The sequence below is a fragment of the Leptodactylus fuscus genome, unplaced genomic scaffold (genome assembly GCF_031893055.1).
Source record: "Leptodactylus fuscus isolate aLepFus1 unplaced genomic scaffold, aLepFus1.hap2 HAP2_SCAFFOLD_199, whole genome shotgun sequence".
NCBI lineage: Eukaryota > Metazoa > Chordata > Amphibia > Anura > Leptodactylidae > Leptodactylus > Leptodactylus fuscus.
In genome coordinates this window covers 27,441-40,249 of record NW_027440222.1, presented here as the reverse complement: position 1 = coordinate 40,249, position 12,809 = coordinate 27,441, and the positions used below count along the sequence as shown (strand labels likewise).

The window sequence follows — 12,809 nt, the reverse complement described above, 5'->3', positions numbered from 1 at the left end:
GTGCCTGTCCTTAAGTGTCCGTTCCTAAAGATGTCTGACTTTTCAAACGGACAGCAAAACCCGACATGTAGGTTTTTTCTGTCTGCTTGAAAAGTCGGACATCTTTAGGAACGGACACTTAAGGACAGGAGTGTAAAACAACGCACCCGATCTCCATTTAAATGAATCCAAAATGTCACAGACACAGCTAGTGTCCGCTGCTAATGTCCGTGCAAGATTTTGAATGGACATTAGCAGCAGACACTACCTGTTCGGACACCGACGGTAGTGTGAACATCCCCTAACAGCTATGATCGGTGCTGACACCGATTGAAGCTATTATCATTTAATATGCCGTGGTTAAACGCAACCGCAACATCTAAAGTGCGCAGGCACCATCTTTAAAGAGTCGCTACCCTCCGGAACGTCATTTGAGGTTGGCAATTGGTTGCCAAGACAGTTTGGTATGTATGACTTTTTGATTACTTTTAAGGATGTGGCTATTTATAGGTACCGTACCTATGAACTATTGGTTATTTTTAGGTCGTACCTATGAACTACTGGCTATTTTTAGGTGCCGTCCGTACCTCTAAACTACTAGTTATCTATAGGTAGTACCGTGCCTATAAACTTAAATGAACTGCAGATGTATCATATTTATCCCAGTAAATTTTCACTTTATACTCTATAACAATCTTCATGTAGTGTGGAACAAAAAGAAAACCAAGTTGTTAATTTTTTAGACTTTTCCCCCAAATCAAAGTGGCAAATTAGACATTTCTCCATTTTCTTGCACACACACACAGCTCTGCTCTACTGCTCTACTGCCAACCATCCCTCCAGCTACTTTTCCTGTCACACACACAGCTCTGCGCTACTGCCAACCATCCCTCCAGCTACTCCTCCTGTCACACACACAGCTCTGCTCTACTGCCAACCATCCCTCCAGCTACTCCTCCTGTCACACACACAGCTCTGCGCTACTGCCAACCATCCCTCCAGCTACTCCTCCTGTCACACACACAGCTCTGCGCTACTGCCAACCATCCCTCCAGCTACTCCTCCTGTCACACACACAGCCCTGCGCTACGGCCAACCATCCCTCCAGCTACTCCTCCTGTCACACACACAGCCCTGCGCTACGGCCAACGATACCTCCAGCTACTCCTTCTGTCACACACACAGCTCTGCTCTACTGCCAACCATCCCTACAGCTACTCCTCCTATCACACACACAGCTCTGCGCTACTGCCAACCATCCCTCCAGCTACTCCTCCTGTCACACACACAGCTCTGCGCTACTGCCAACCATCCCTCCAGCTACTCCTCCTGTCACACACACAGCTCTGCGCTACTGCCAACCATCCCTCCAGCTACTCCTCCTGTCACACACACAGCCCTGCGCTACTGCCAACCATCCCTCCAGCTACTCCTCCTGTCACACACACAGCTCTTTGCTACTGCCAACCATCCCTCCAGCTACTCCTCCTGTCACACACACAGTTCTGCACTACTGCCAACCATCCCTTCAGCTACTCCTCCTACACTGGCCAATCAACGCTGGTCAATGCATTCCTATGGGAAAGAGTCAGCTCGGCATATCGCAAGCTGACAGGGATCCAAACAAGATAGAGCCTCAAAGAGCTGGGTGAGTAACATCCCCCCCCTAAATAAAGGTAATCCCTAGCTAACCCTGCCTGTAGATCTGTCCCTGTCTCACAGTCACATAGTTCACAGTCCCAAATTAATCGAATGTTAAATCCACCATTCGTCTAAATTGGAGGTCACCTGATTTCGGCAGCCAATGTACTGCCTCCATTGTCGCAGTTCCTGTCCCACCTCCCCTGCGCAGTTATTGGTGCAAAAAACGCGCCAGGGAAGGTGGGAGGGGATACAAATTTTTACTGCGTTTGCGGCCTTGTATTCGATTGTAATCGAATACCTCGAACGGCCTGATATTCGATCGAATATGTATTCGACCGAACGGTGTTCACTCATCTATAACTATATCTATACCTATAAATAGCCAGTTGTTTATAGGTACAGTACCTATAAATAGCCACATCCTACTTTTAATACTATTTTTATGAGGAAGAGAGGTGACCAAAATTCTCTAATTTGGATATTGCGGCATATATTCTTTGCAGCATTCACTAGTTTTGGATAGTGTGGACTTAACGCACATAATGACACCTTACGTGTTTGTTTACATTATGTGTGTTTTAAATTAAAATGTGGAGTTTTTTTGAACTGTAATTTTTATTGAAAGGATTTTTATAAAATACAATATATATACAACAAAAGAGTTGAAAACATAAAAAACAAGAACATGAAGCAATGCACATAACGTCAAGTAGACTGGGAAAGTATACACATCACAAAAAACCTAAGAGTGGAAATGAGGGGGTGGGGGAGGAAGGGAAGGGGAAGGAGTCAGAGACCATTCAAAATACAGTATGCGTCCCAAGATGACCATATAGCCTGGAACGCCTCAACAGTATGGTTAAGTGTGGCCATCAAGTTCTCCATACTACGGAAATCCTTAACTCGGGCTACAAGATCAGAAGCAGAGGGAGGAGAGACACTCTTGCATCGAAGAGCGACGAGTGTTTTGGCTGCGGTACAAAGATATAGAAACAATTTAGAGGTCTGTTTACCCAGATAAGCAGGGGGGACATTGAGGAGATAGATGAGGGGGTCTAAAGGGACACCTTGGATAAATAGAGCGTCCGTAAGGGACTTGACTGCCAGCTAGAAAGGGTGGATCCCTGGACAGTCCCAAAAAACATGATACAGAGTACCCACTCCTGCCCGGCAATGCCAACACAGGGAAGAGATGTTAGGGTTAAGGGAGTGGAGCAAGGATGGGGTATGGTACCAGTGCATAAGTAGCTTGTACTGGGTCTCCCGGAAAGTTACACAGGAGCATGATTTAGCGGCACGGGACCAGATAATTTGCCATTGGTTCAGGGAGATCTGCCTGTTCAAGGCCCCAGACCACCTCTCCATATATTTATGCAATATGGGGCCCTGCCGTCCAGAGGAGGAAAGGATACCATAAATACCAGAGATAAGGCCTGCAGAAGAGGTGCACGCACGACATAGTTTTTCAAAGACAGTCGGTGGGGATACCTTCAGAGAGCCGAACTGGGTAAAACCAAAATGGACAATCTGCTGGTAATGCAACCATTCAGTGACGGGTAGATTCAGCTCTGAAACAAAATACTCAAAGGGCCTAAGCACCAACGTCAACAGGTCTATTAAGTCAGCGACACGGAAAAGGCCTAGCCTACTCCATGGTCGCACCAAAGCTGACGTAAGTCCATCCGGTAGGAGGGGGTTGTACAAAAAAGAAATCATGGACGAACATTGGGAGGGCCAGGGGAAAGATTTTAGAGCAGGTAATCCAAATGGCCCTAGTGAAGCGTATAGGACCCAAAAGGGGAATGGATGGAAGGGGGAGGAATGGGACCACAGAAACACATTGGGATGTATCGGAGCCAACCAGAGTTTCTCTATCTCAACCCATTTGGTATAGGCCTGCGGGGCTGTCCAAAATGGCAGGCAGCGCAAGTGAGCAGCCCAATAATAATGCAATATGTGTGGTACCGCCAATCCCCCCTCCTCCCTACTAGACAGCATCACCGAACGAGGTATGCGGTGATGCTTGCCATTCCAAATAAACTTAAAGGGGTTGGTCACTTTCAGACCAATATTAACAAACACATGTACAATAAAAAGATATACAATTTTCCAATATACTTTCTGTATCAATTCCTCACGGTTTTCTAGATTTCGGCTTGCTGTCATTCATTCTGTTACTTCTAGAGAATAAAAGTCTGACCATGGTCATGTGACTTACAGTCCATGGTCATGTGATGAGTACATCAGTTTTGGTGGGGTTACTTTATAACCGGAGAAATCTCCATAAATCTTAAGGACCTGGAGAAGGTTGGGGAGAGAAATATGGGGATTTGTAAGGGTTAGGAGGCCTAAGCTCAGTGTCCTAGCTGTCATGGAAATCCCTCAGACCTGGAGATCTCATTGTGGGGGATCCGAGGGGTGGCAGGGGACGTGATCTGGTCGCTGAACCACCTAGTTGTCAACTGTGTCTTGGCTGTATTACATAGACCTAGAAGTATTCCTACAGGAAAACCGCACGGTGCATACCATAAAAACAAAATCTGGAATAAAACTGTAATTGTCATCGTTTTATCCAGATTCCCAATATGGTGCCATTGTGTAGTACATTATGAATATTACATTAGTTTGTACATTATGAAGAACAATTTGCCACCCATAACTTATGCTATCCTAATGATACCCAAAGGGTGCTGTATATGTGAGAAAGGACCTTTCATGTTCTCTAACAATGTGCATGTTATATACTCATGCTCAACGATTTGCCATGCTTTATATGTATTTGCCAGGAACAAGGGGTACAGGTGAAATCTGTCAGCTTTCACAGTATCTGCCCCAGTTTCAGAATTCTGTTAGTTTCAGTACTAATATCATTGCACATCTCAGCGGCATTATAGTCTTGTACTTTGGGGAAAAGGTGTTCCTCATCGCCCAACTATGACGCTGAGCTGTGAGGCCAACCTCCCTGACAGTACAGTGCTATTAGGAACAAAGCTAGGAACTAATATCACTGTGACCAGGACAGATACCGGCAAAACTGACAGTGTACTAAATTCAGTGCACTGTCGGATATGCAGCAGTATAGAACATGAACGATATTAGAGGACATGAAAGGTCCTCTGCAAGGGTGATTTTTGGTCAGGATTTTGAGGCCGTAAAAAGACGGCTCCCATTGAAATCAATGGGATCCGTTCAGGAGTTTTTTCTGGGAGCAGTTTCTTCCAGATCCCGGAAAAAAGAAGCGAGGTGCTCATTCTTCAGGCTGTTTCACCTCGCGATTCGGCCTGAAGACACTCCCCTCCTCTGGACTGGGCCCATTCATTGGGCCTAATCCGGAGCGGAGTGCGCAGCTGGATGCCGATACAATGCACTGGCTTTCAGTTGCGGCTACCCGGCTTTTGGACCGGAATCTGAGGCAGCCTCCACCTCAGGTTCCGGTCCAAAAACCCCCATCTGAACCACTTTAACTGTGCACAGACTGCAGCAGTTTTCTATATGCCATCTGTGCTTACCCTTGTTCTCGGCAAACACGAATGAAGCACAGCAATTATGGGTAATAGCAAGGAGTACAGACAAACTAATAGTGTGGAACAGAGGTTGCAAGTCACATGAGTTTAATAGCATTAGGGCTATGTACAGACAAAAGATGAAAAGAAGACTTTACAATTTTCAGTTTAGAAATACTTCCTAAGCTCATCCGCCTCTGCTTCCATCTCTTCCTCAGATCGCCACTTCTCTGATGCTGCCAGTTCTTCTTTGTCATGGTCTTGCAAAACTTCATAAATTGTGTCATTCTTTTGAAAATCCCCTTTTCTCCTGGGTAAAATGTGCACATGAACATGAGGAACAGTCTGGCCTGCTCTGGACCATCTTGGTTTGAGATGGTTAGGAAAGTGCCACCAAAATGTTTCTCCACCACATTAGATACTCTTTGTACTGTCCTAAAGAGGTCACTTATTTCTTCAGGCATCAAGTCTTTACACCGTTTTACAGATCTTATTGGACAAACTAGCATATGCCTGGGTACCACTGGTTTCCTATTCACAAGGGCAAAAGACAATTCTGTACTTAAGAAAGTAACTGTTGGCTTAATGAGATGTTTACCAAACTACAAAGACATGGTAGAAAAACCCACTAGAAATGATATTTATAATATGATGCGGTAGGCAAGAATTTGAAGAACACCTTATAGCTTAAACTTACCAAATAATAATCTGTTAAATGGTAGCTCGGGCTTTTTCTGAACATAGGGAACTATAACTTTGAACTGTAAATTTGATTATTTCTGGTTTTAATACACAAACTGAAATAAAACTTTGATGCTTTGAAATCTTGAAAAACTGTCTTATATGATGTCACATAAAATCAAAGTCCAAGCTTTAATTAAAAAACCTGATACTAAACCACAATGAATAGTAGCAGCTTCACACTGAAATAAAAAAAAAAAAAAAAAAGTTAGAAAGTTTATTCATTTATTTTAAGCAAGGAGAAAAGTTACACCTGCACTGTGGTAATACATAAACTACCAAGATTAGATTATAGCTGTGAGTCTGTCAAGCCCCAAAAGCCTCCCAAAACAACAACAGTGCCATGTAGGGGCCCTTAGGCTGGTCTTACACGACCATAATGTAAGTCTGCAAATGGTCAGCAATTGAGGGTTTTCAATTGTAAACAGAGTTGAGATAAGGACATTTATTATATGAGATAAGGACATTTATTATATGAGATAAGGATATTTATTATATGTCCTTATCTCTACTCTGTTTACAATTTTCTACTTATAATCCCCTTATCTGTCCTCTAGGGAACTGACAGCACAGTGTTTGCTATCAGCATAAAAAGGTGTCAGTATACAATCCGTATGTGCATCAGTCCCTTTTAAAGTGTCAAACTGAATTCAAACCGACGGATGGCATACTGATGTGTGAACCAAGCCTTAGACCAGCCTTACTAGGAGCAGAATCATATCTTTGTGGCCACAAACTGATGAAGCAATGCAAAAATAATCCTCTTTTATGAATATGCAAATAAGCCTACAAGTGCACTGGCGAGGGTGTCTAATGTACTACTTTTGCCTATCTGTGGCTCAGGCAGAGTCTAAGGTAGGGATGGGCAATAAATTTTCTCAGGGGGCACATAAGAATATGAAACTATTGTTAGGATCACATCCTCCATCTTGTATTCTGTCAGCCATTTTGTAACCTTTTTCTTCTATAAACTTTATGAAAATGTCTGTTTTAGAGTCTAAGAGACCCCTTTAGGGGATAAGGCGTGTGGAATGTTAATGGTTGGGTTATAACTCCTTATTAGAGATGAGCGAACAGTGTTCTATCGAACTCATGTTCGATCGGATATTAGGCTGTTCGGCATGTTCGAATCGAATCGAACACCGCGTGGTAAAGTGCGCCATTACTCGATTCCCCTCCCACCTTCCCTGGCGCCTTTTTTGCTCCAATAACAGCGCAGGGTAGGTGGGACAGGAACTACGACACCGGTGACGTTGAAAAAAGTAGGAAAAACCCATTGGCTGCCGAAAACATGTGACCTCTGATTTAAAAGAACAGCGCCGCCCAGGTTCGCATCATTCTGAGCTTGCAATTCACCGGGGACGGAGGTTTCCGTCCATTTAGCTAGGGCTTAGATTCTGGGTAGGCAGGGACAGGCTAGGATAGGAAGGAGAAGACAACCAACAGCTCTTGTAAGAGTTAAATTCCAGGGAGAAGCTTGTCAGTGTAACGTGGCACTGACGGGCTCAATCGCCGCAACCCAGCTTTCCCCGGATCCTGAATGGAATACACTGACAGTGTATTCCCGTATACCCTATATATACCCCCGATCCCCGTTCCATCGGTGTGCCCCCCCACCTTCACCCCAGAAATACCCTGCAAGTCCCCTAGCAATAGAATTGGGGCTATATACACCCACTATTTTTGCTACTGCCATATAGTGCCATTGTCTGACTGGGAATTCAAAGAATATATTGGGGTTACATATAACTTCAATTCCAGGGAGAAGCTTGTCAGTGTAACGTGGCACTGACGGGCTCAATCGTCGCAACCCAGCTTTCCCAGGATCCTGAATGGAATACACTGACAGTGTATTCCCGTATACCCTATATATACACCCGATCCCTGTTCCAACGGTGTGCCCCCCCACCTTCACCCCAGAAATACCCTGCAAGTCCCCTAGCAATAGAATTGGGGCTATATACACCCACTATTTTTGCTACTGCCATATAGTGCCATTGTCTGACTGGGAATTCAAAGAATATATTGGGGTTACATATAACTTCAATTCCAGGGAGAAACTTGTCAGTGTAACGTGGCACTGACGGGCTCAATCGGCGCAACTCAGCTTTCCCAGGATCCTGAATGGAATACACTGACAGTGTATTCCCGTATACCCTATATATACCCCCGATCCCCGTTCCAACGGTGTTCCCCCCCACCTTCACCCCAGAAATACACTGCAAGTCCCCTAGCAATAGAATTGGGGCTATATACACCCACAATGTTTGCTACTGCCATATAGTGCCATTGTCTGACTGGGAATTCAAAGAATATATTGGGGTTACAAATACCTTCAAGTCCTGCCACTGCCATATAGTGCCATTGTCTGACTGGGAATGCAAAGAATATATTGGGGTTACAAATACCTTCAAGTCCTGCCACTGCCATATAGTGCCAGTTTCTGACTGAGAATTCAAAGAATATATTGGGGTTACAAATACCTTCAAGTCCTGCCACTGCCATATAGTGCCAGTTTCTGACTGAGAATGCAAAGAATATATTGGGGTTACAAATACCTTCAAGTCCTGTCACTGCCATATAGTGCCATTGTCTGACTGGGAATGTAAAGAATATATTGGGGTTACAAATACCCTCATTTCTTGCTACTGCCATATAGTGCCAGTTTCTGACTGGGAATTCAAAGAATATATTGGGGTTACAAATACACTCAAGTCCTGCCACTGCCATATAGTGCCAGTTTCTGACTGGGAATGCAAAGAATATATTGGGGTTACAAATACCTTCAAGTCCTGCCTCTGCCATATAGTGCCAGTTTCTGACTGGGAATTCAAAGAATATATTGGGGTTACAAATACCTTCAAGTCCTGCCACTGCCATATAGTGCCAGTTTCTGACTGGGAATTCAAAGAATATATTGGGGTTACAAATACCTTCAAGTCCTGCCACTGCCATATAGTGCCAGTTTCTGACTGGGAATTCAAAGAATATATTGGGGTTACAAATACCCTCATTTCTTGCTACTGCCATATAGTGCCCGTTTCTGACTGGGAATTCAAAGAATATATTGGGGTTACAAATACCTTCAGGTCCTGCCCCTGCCATATAGTGCCATTGTCTGACTGGGAATGCAAAGAATATATTGGGGTTACAAATACCTTCAAGTCCTGCCACTGCCATATAGTGCCAGTTTCTGACTGGGAATGCAAAGAATATATTGGGGTTACAAATACCTTCAAGTCCTGCCACTGCCATATAGTGCCAGTTTCTGACTGGGAATGCAAAGAATATATTGGGGTTACAAATACCCTCATTTCTTGCTACTGCCATATAGTGCCAGTTTCTGACTGGGAATTCAAAGAATATATTGGGGTTACAAATACCTTCAAGTCCTGCCACTGCCATATAGTGCCAGTTTCTGACTGGGAATGCAAAGAATATATTGGGGTTACAAATACCTTTAAGTCCTGCCACTGCCATATAGTGCCATTGTCTGACTGGGAATGCAAAGAATATATTGGGGTTACAAATACCCTCATTTCTTGCTACTGCCATATAGTGCCAGTTTCTGACTGGGAATTCAAAGAATATATTGGGGTTACAAATACACTCAAGTCCTGCCACTGCCATATAGTGCCTGTTTCTGACTGGGAATTCAAAGAATATATTGGGGTTACAAATACACTCAAGTCCTGCCACTGCCATATAGTGCCAGTTTCTGACTGGGAATGCAAAGAATATATTGGGGTTACAAATACCTTCAAGTCCTGCCACTGCCATATAGTGCCATTGTCTGACTGGGAATGCAAAGAATATATTGGGGTTACAAATACCTTCAAGTCCTGCCACTGCCATATAGTGCCAGTTTCTGACTGGGAATGCAAAGAATATATTGGGGTTACAAATACCTTCAAGTCCTGCCACTGCCATATAGTGCCAGTTTCTGACTGGGAATGCAAAGAATATATTGGGGTTACAAATACCTTCAAGTCCTGCCACTGCCATATAGTGCCAGTTTCTGACTGGGAATTCAAAGAATATATTGGGGTTACAAATACCTTCAAGTCCTGCCACTGCCATATAGTGCCAGTTTCTGACTGGGAATGCAAAGAATATATTGGGGTTACAAATACCTTCAAGTCCTGCCACTGCCATATAGTGCCATTGTCTGACTGGGAATGCAAATAATATATTGGGGTTACAAATACCTTCAAGTCCTGCCACTTCCATATAGTGCCAGTTTCTGACTGGGAATTCAAAGAATATATTGGGGTTACAAATACCTTCAAGTCCTGCCACTGCCATATAGTGCCAGTTTCTGACTGGGAATTCAAAGAATATATTGGGGTTACAAATACTCTCATTTCTTGCTACTGCCATATAGTGCCCGTTTCTGACTGGGAATTCAAAGAATATATTGGGGTTACAAATACCTTCAGGTCCTGCCCCTGCCATATAGTGCCATTGTCTGACTGGGAATGCAAAGAATATATTGGGGTTACAAATACCTTCAAGTCCTGCCACTGCTATATAGTGCCAGTTTCTGACTGGGAATGCAAAGAATATATTGGGGTTACAAATACCTTCAAGTCCTGCCACTGCCATAAAGTGCCAGTTTCTGACTGGGAATGCAAAGAATATATTGGGGTTACAAATACCCTCATTTCTTGCTACTGCCATATAGTGCCAGTTTCTGACTGGGAATTCAAAGAATATATTGGGGTTACAAATACCTTCAAGTCCTGCCACTGCCATATAGTGCCAGTTTCTGACTGGGAATGCAAAGAATATATTGGGGTTACAAATACCTTCAAGTCCTGCCACTGCCATATAGTGCCATTGTCTGACTGGGAATGCAAAGAATATATTGGGGTTACAAATACCCTCATTTCTTGCTACTGCCATATAGTGCCAGTTTCTGACTGGGAATTCAAAGAATATATTGGGGTTACAAATACACTCAAGTCCTGCCACTGCCATATAGTGCCAGTTTCTCACTGGGAATTCAAAGAATATATTGGGGTTACAAATACCTTCAAGTCCTGCCACTGCCATATAGTGCCAGTTTCTGACTGGGAATGCAAAGAATATATTGGGGTTACAAATACCTTCAAGTCCTGCCACTGCCATATAGTGCCATTGTCTGACTGGGAATGCAAAGAATATATTGGGGTTACAAATACCTTCAAGTCCTGCCACTGCCATATAGTGCCAGTTTCTGACTGGGAATGCAAAGAATATATTGGGGTTACAAATACCTTCAAGTCCTGCCACTGCCATATAGTGCCAGTTTCTGACTGGGAATGCAAAGAATATATTGGGGTTACAAATACCTTCAAGTCCTGCCACTGCCATATAGTGCCAGTTTCTGACTGGGAATTCAAAGAATATATTGGGGTTACAAATACCTTCAAGTCCTGCCACTGCCATATAGTGCCAGTTTCTGACTGGGAATGCAAAGAATATATTGGGGTTACAAATACCTTCAAGTCCTGCCACTGCCATATAGTGCCATTGTCTGACTGGGAATGCAAAGAATATATTGGGGTTACAAATACCTTCAAGTCCTGCCACTGCCATATAGTGCCAGTTTCTGACTGGGAATGCAAAGAATATATTGGGGTTACAAATACCTTCAAGTCCTGCCACTGCCATATAGTGCCAGTTTCTGACTGGGAATGCAAAGAATATATTGGGGTTACAAATACCTTCAAGTCCTGCCACTGCCATATAGTGCCAGTTTCTGACTGGGAATTCAAAGAATATATTGGGGTTACAAATACCTTCAAGTCCTGCCACTGCCATATAGTGCCAGTTTCTGACTGGGAATGCAAAGAATATATTGGGGTTACAAATACCTTCAAGTCCTGCCACTGCCATATAGTGCCATTGTCTGACTGGGAATTCAAAGAATATATTGGGGTTACAAATACCTTCAAGTCCTGCCACTGCCATATAGTGCCAGTTTCTGACTGGGAATGCAAAGAATATATTGGGGTTACAAATACCTTCAAGTCCTGCCACTGCCATATAGTGCCATTGTCTGACTGGGAATGCAAAGAATATATTGGGGTTACAAATACCTTCAAGTCCTGCCACTGCCATATAGTGCCAGTTTCTGATTGGGAATGCAAAGAATATATTGGGGTTACAAATACCCTCATTTCTTGCTACTGCCATATAGTGCCAGTTTCTGACTGGGAATTCAAAGAATATATTGGGGTTACAAATACACTCAAGTCCTGCCACTGCCATATAGTGCCAGTTTCTGACTGGGAATTCAAAGAATATATTGGGGTTACAAATACCTTCAAGTCCTGCCACTGCCATATAGTGCCATTGTCTGACTGGGAATGCAAAGAATATATTGGGGTTACAAATACCTTTAAGTCCTGCCACTGCCATATAGTGCCATTGTCTGACTGGGAATGCAAAGAATATATTGGGGTTACAAATACCTTCAAGTCCTGCCACTGCCATATAGTGCCAGTTTCTGATTGGGAATGCAAAGAATATATTGGGGTTACAAATACCTTCAAGTCCTGCCACTGCCATATAGTGCCAGTTTCTGACTGGGAATGCAAAGAATATATTGGGGTTACAAATACCTTCAAGTCCTGCCACTGCCATATAGTGCCATTGTCTGACTGGGAATGCAAAGAATATATTGGGGTTACAAATACCTTCAAGTCCTGCCACTGCCATATAGTGCCAGTTTCTGACTGGGAATGCAAAGAATATATTGGGGTTACAAATACCTTCAAGTCCTGCCACTGCCATATAGTGCCAGTTTCTGACTGGGAATGCAAAGAATATATTGGGGTTACAAATACCTTCAAGTCCTGCCACTGCCATATAGTGCCAGTTTCTGACTGGGAATTCAAAGAATATATTGGGGTTACAAATACCTTCAAGTCCTGCCACTGCCATATAGTGCCAGTT

General features: G+C 43.5%; 1 pseudogene; it reads right to left on the bottom strand.

Annotated features, from left to right (window-relative positions):
- Positions 1 to 5,210: 5,210 nt before the first annotated feature.
- On the bottom strand, positions 5,211 to 5,740 carry LOC142187354 (bis(5'-adenosyl)-triphosphatase pseudogene; annotated as a pseudogene).
- Between the last annotated feature and the right edge of the window lie 7,069 nt (positions 5,741 to 12,809).